The following is a 6,497-nucleotide window of genomic DNA, read 5'->3' as shown; positions in this document are numbered from 1 at the left end:
CACAAGGGGTGAAGGGGCACATTTATATGGTGACTGACAAATAATAACGTACAACTGGAATTTCACAATGTTATAAACTATTATGACATCAATAAAAAAATTCATCCTAAAATTCATATGAAATCTCAAGGGACCCTGAATAGCCAAAACAACCTTGAAAAAGAAGACTAAAGCTGGAGGACTCTCACTTCTAGATTTCAAAACATATTACAAAGGTACAATAATCAAAACAGTTTGGTGTTGGTGTAAAGATATATAAATAGATCAATGGAATAGAATAGAGAGCCTAGAAATAAACCACTGTGTATGTGGTCAAATGATCTTCAACAAGGGCATCAAGACCACTCAATGGAGAAAGGACAGTCTCTTCAACAAATGGTGCTGGGAGAATTGGATATCCACATGCAAAAGAATGAATTTGGACCCTTATCTTACACTAAATATGACAATTAACTCATAACAGATTAAAGACCTAAATGTAAGACCTAAAACTATTAAAGTCCTAGAAGAAAACATAGGAGAAAAGCTTCATGATATTGGATTTGGCAATTATTTCTTGGATATGACACTAAAAGCACATGTAACAACAGCGAAAATAGACAAATGGGAATACATCAAACTTAAAAACTGTGCATCAAAGGACATAATCAACAGAATTAGACGGCAACCTACAGAATGGGAGAAAATATTTTCAAATCATACATCTAGTAAGGAGTTAATATCCAGAATATATAAAGAACTCCTATAACTCAACAACAAAGAAACAAATAACTTGATTTTTAAAATCAGCAAAGGACTTGAATAATCATTCCTCCAAAGATGATATACAAACGGCCAACAAGCACATGAAAAGATGCTCAACATCACTAATCATTAGAGAAGTGCAAATCAAAAACAATGAGATATCCCCTCACATCCATTAGGATGGCTACTATCAGAAAATGGAAAATAACAAGTGCTGACAAGGATGTGGAGAAATTAGAACCCTTGTGCACTGTTGGTGGGAATGTAAAATGGTGTGGCTGCTGTGGAAAACAGTATGGCAATTCTTCAAAAAATTAAAAATAGAAATACCATATGATCCAGCAATCCCACATCTGGGTATATACCCAAAAGAATTGAAAGCAAGGTCTTCAAGAGATATTGGCACACCCATATTCATAGCAGCAATATTCACAATAGCCAAGAGGTGGAAGCAACCTAAATGTCCATAAATGGATGAATGGATAAACAAAATGTGGTATATAAATACAATGGAATATTATTCAGCCTTAAAAAAGAAGGATATTCTGACATATGCTACAACATTAATGTACCTTAAGGACATTATGTTAAGTGAAATAAGCTGGTCACAAAAGGACAAATACTGTATGATTCCACCTAAATGAGCCTAGAACAGTCAAATTCTTAGAGACAGAAAGTAGAACGAGGGTTGCTAGACTGGGGCAAGAGAGGAATGGGGAGTTATTGCTTAATTGGCAGAGAGTTTCAGTTTTGCAACATGAAAAGAGTTCTGGAGGTAGATAGTGGCGATGGTTGCACAACAATATGAATGTAGTTAATACCACTGAAATGTACAGTAAAAATGATTAAGATAGTAAGTTTTATGTTATGTGTATTTTACCACAATAAAAAAAAATCCAAAAAATGAGTAAAAAGGCAAACTACAGAATGGGAGAAAATATTTGCAAATCACATATCTGATAATGGATTAATAACTAGAATATATAATGAACTCCTAAAACTCTACAACAAAAAAACCAAACAACCAAATCAAAAATGGGCAAGGAGCTCGAATAGACATTTCTCCAAAGAAATGGCCAATAAGCCCATGAAAAGATATTCAACATCACTAATCATTAGGGAAACGCAAATCAAAACACAGTGAGGTATCACTACACACACATTAGAATGGCTATTATAACGAAATCAGAAAACAACAAGTGTTGGTGAGGATGTGGAGAAATTGTGCACTGCTGTTGAGACTGTAAAATGGTGCAGCTGCTGTGGAAAATAGTATGGAGGTTCCTCAAAAAATTAAGTATATAATTACCATATGATCCAATAATTCTTCTTCTGGGTGTAGACACAAAAGAACTGAAAGCAGGACTCAAACAGATATTTGTACGCAAACGTTCATGCAGTATTATCCACAATAGCCAAGAGGTGGAGACAATCCATGTCCATCCGGGATGAATGGATAAACACAATGTAGCATATACACGATGGAATATTATTCACTCTTAACAAGGAATTAAATTCTGATACATGTTACAGCATGGATGAACCTTGAAAACATTATGCTGAGTGAAATAAGCCAGACACGAAAGGACAAATATTGCACCATCCACTGATATGAGGTTTATAGAATAGGCAAATTCACAGACAGCAAGTGGAACAGAGGTTGCCAGAGAGAGGAGAGAGTAAGAATTAATGTTTAATCGGTAAAGAGTTTCAGTTTGGGAAGATGAAAAAGTTCTGGAGATGGATGGTGGTGACGGTTGTACAACAGTGTAAGTGTACTTAATGCCACTGAACTAATTGTACACTTAAAAATGGCTAAAATGATAAATTTTATATTGTATCTATTTGCCACAATAAAAAAAGAAAAAATAGTTTAAAACAAAACAGTAAGTGAAAACTTGAATCCTGGAGAATGTAACCAAGACATCGTAAAAGTCTGACCACTTAAAATTTTCTTAAACATCTGTTAGAAAAGCTTCTCAATGTCTGTTCTGCTTGATCTCTGTAAACATTATTGGGATCATGCCTGAGGAATAGACTCTCTCAAACGGACAGTGTTGGTGAACTTCCACCTCCCGGTGGAAGAGCGCCGGCCCTTCCAAGGCCAGCAAGTTCATCAGGACTGCTGCGCTCCCCGTGCTCGTGCTCGGCCCTTGTGCTCACTGTCCCTTCTGCAGTTCCCCTGCCTGACCTCACAAGCCGCTTTCTCTCTTCTGTGCCATTGCCGTCTTCTCTCTGTTGGTTCTTGTGACTGCTGTCCTGTCCTTCGTTCCTTCATAGTTCCCACCATCAGAGGTTTTAGTGTCCATTGTGATATAACGAGGTTTTGTCTCTTTGAAGTCTTTTCTTTTTTTCCAGTTTTGCATTTTTTCTCTTGGTGGTTGTTTCAACTAGGTTGCTCCTTGCTGTCATTATTTGAGTTTTAGTATGATCAATAATACCGAAAAAATGTACAAATTAACCTAGAGTCAAGGCACGCCCAAGGACAATACAATTGCATTTCAAGTTGCCTCTTTGAGGCACTGAACGATGCTCTCGGACTCACTGATGTACGTGTAAGGGCACTGTGTCACTGGCACACTTACTTTTCCAGGCAGTTGGGCCACATCTGCAGCAATTTTGTGTGTTGTTTCAGCAGGACCAGTGACTTTGCCAAGGTAGACACGGAGGAGGGGCCAAGGCATGGAGGCTGGCTGCGTGCGAGGCACGAGGGGTCAGTACTGCTGCCCCATCAACACAGGGACCCGGAAAGTTCTATTTCATGCGATTCCATCCAACAGGGAGAGGTGTGTGGTGTTTACCACACACACGCTGCATTATCAAGTGTATTCCTGGCAGCAGAGAGCTTCCATCTTGATCTGCGTGGTAAGAACTAAACCCTCGCTTGCAGACAAGTGTGCCTCGTGTCGCACAGAGCAAGGCTGAGCGTTGCTGGCAGTGTGGCTGCACCCAGGTGGCTATCAATTACCTCTTCGCAGAGGGACATAGACCATGTAAATGGGTGTAATGTGGGAAGATGTACCCCACACTGACTCCCCTTAGTTGGATCCCCAGTGGCCCTGGATGGGAATGAAGGATGACTGAGGACAGGAGGCAAAGACACTAAATGCAGTTAAGTTTGTCTTAACCAATTACTGTTAAAATGCTCCAGTGTTGCGCACGTCACAGACCACAATGATGGGAACCTGCCTGCAGCTTCATCTCAGCTTCATGCCAGAACACAAGGCCAGTGATGGCAGAGCCAGGCCTCTTTGGTGCCCCTTGTCACCCCAGGGCCCTGGCAGCATCTGGCACAGCAGTACTCAACACGTTCTGTGCATGTTTCATCATGGGATGAATGTGGTTGTTTTGAACTACTGGAAAACTTCTAGTGTTCAACTGTTCTTCATGTCGTGGGAGAAAGTCCCCTTGGTCAAGACGTGGACTACTACTGGGACCCACTCTATCTCACCATGTTGAAATGACTTTGGAAAACTTAACACCGGCAGTGATAAATTGACACGTTTATCACACACTGATTTTCCACATGTGCTTGGGCCCAATTCTGGGTTTTTTCTTTTTTTTTTTGAGATTGTTCCTGAGCTAACATCTGTGCCCATCTTCCTCTATTTTGTATATGGGACGCCACCACAGTATGGCATGATGAGCGGTGTGTAGGTCCACGCCCAGAATCCGAACCTGCGAACCCCAGGCTGCTGAAGCAGAGAGCACGAACTTAACCGCTACGCCACCAGGCTGCCCCCACTCTGAGTGTTTTATCTGCTAGTGTGTATGCACAGACACGGCTTGTAGGGATTTGTGGCCTGTTACAACTGCAGCATCTTTGTGGGATATTAATATCTGCTGGGTTAGTTCCCACCACATCACTGGCCCTCGTGTTGAGTTTTATTCCTGGGTTTTTCTCGTTTACGTTTTGATATAAACTTTGAAATCAATTTATCTAGCTCCAGAAAACAAAAAAAACACGTTTTGAATTGATCTGCCTGAGCATATAGGCTGTCTTATTATCACTGAAATCTATTTTTTATTTGTTTTTTGCTGGGAGTATTTTAAAGATGTCCTTGTGTCGATTTTCACATTTCTTGTTAAGGCCATCGATACCTTTTTCGTTGCTGTTATAATCGTTGTCTTCTCTTCCATTATATATCTTCTAGCCGGAATATAGACTGATTTTGTCATGTTTTGTCTAGTGACTTCACCGAATTTTCTTACTCTTTGTGGTAGTTTTACATTTTTCTCTTGGGTGTTCTGGATAGGCTCTAAGTCTTTTTTACAACAGGAGATAGTTTAAACGGCTCTTTTCCATTTCCCTAGATGGCTCTCTTGCGCAGCTGGGGGGCTAATCTCCAACACGTGTTAAGGAGCAGGAGCTAAAGGAGACCCTTTCAGCGACCCTAACTTCAGCAGACACACACTCAGCGTTTCCCCCTTTCGGGCTGAGGCATACGTATCTTATTATCCATTGATTTCTACCTTCCTTTTTTTTTTTTTTTAACTGGAAATGGGTTTTGAATTTGTTAAAAGCCTTTTCATTAATATTATTCTCATTAGCAAAGCAATTAATATGGTGAATGGTATCTACGGGTTTCCTAACATTTAATCATCCTTGCATTTCTGGAATAAATCCTACTTGATTACAATGTACTACTTTTAAAAAATAAAGTTGGATTCTGTTTGCTAATTTTTCACTAGGATTTTTGAATGCATATGCTGGATTGTCTTCATCTCTTTCTGTGTGACCAGATTTATGTCTTCATACAGACATACGTGCTGCTAGGGGCTGTCTGGACGCTCTCGTCCCTTGTCCTTGTCTGGACCAGTGTGGGCAGCACTGGGACCGCCTGCGGGGAACGGTTGGTGGGATCCCCAAGGAAACTGTCTCAGCTGAGGGCTTTTCCTGGGAGGGTAGTTCTTGCTTAAATTTCTCCATTTCTTCTACGGAATTTGGTCTATTTAAACCTTCTAGCTCTACTGGGGTTAGTTTTGGTAAATTATTTTTTTCCTAAAAAGTGGTACTTTTCATTTTAAATTTATTTACATAGTTATACAATATCACTATGATTTCTTAAATTTTCTGTGTCTAATGGATATTTCTCCCTTGTCATTTCTTGTTTTGTGTATTCTTGGTCTTGATTTTATCTTGATTAGGTTAGTGATTTCTTTTCCTACTTTTTGATTTTTTTCAGAAACCAGATTTTTAAAATGAGTGTTTTCCTGGTGTTTGGCTCATTGATTTCTGCTTTTATCTTTTTGGTTCTTTCTGTGTATCTATTCTCAGCTGATGTTTTCCATTTTTTTCGAATTGGATGTTTAAGTGTTTAAAACTGTTTGATCTGACAGATCTAAGTATTACATGAGGACCCTCCCTCGGCCCTGGCTTTGGTGGCACCTGGATTTAGGACCCAGACACTGGTCTTTGTGGGGCCGTCCTGTCTAAGACGCTGCAGTTTGGTTGGTCCTTGCCCTCTCACCCTGCTGCCTGTCATCCCGACAAGGCTGCTGAGCTCCGGGCGATGGACACACCGTCTGCCTGAGGGGCCTGCGCTCCAGTGGAAAGATGGACGCAGGACTTCTAGGACACTCGCTTTGTAAATATTTAATATCTTACCAAATCTCAGGTGCCCAGAGCACTCAGTCAAGGTGCTCTGCTCTCCCGGGCACCCTGGCCCTTCCGTGGTGAGATGGCTCTGCCTTCCTGGGTGTGGCCCTGGATCAACCCCTTCCCAATCCCACATCTGGGCCTGGCCAGCAGC

Source organism: Diceros bicornis, chromosome 1 (genome assembly GCF_020826845.1).
Source record: "Diceros bicornis minor isolate mBicDic1 chromosome 1, mDicBic1.mat.cur, whole genome shotgun sequence".
NCBI lineage: Eukaryota > Metazoa > Chordata > Mammalia > Perissodactyla > Rhinocerotidae > Diceros > Diceros bicornis.
This window is presented reverse-complemented; position numbering follows the sequence as displayed.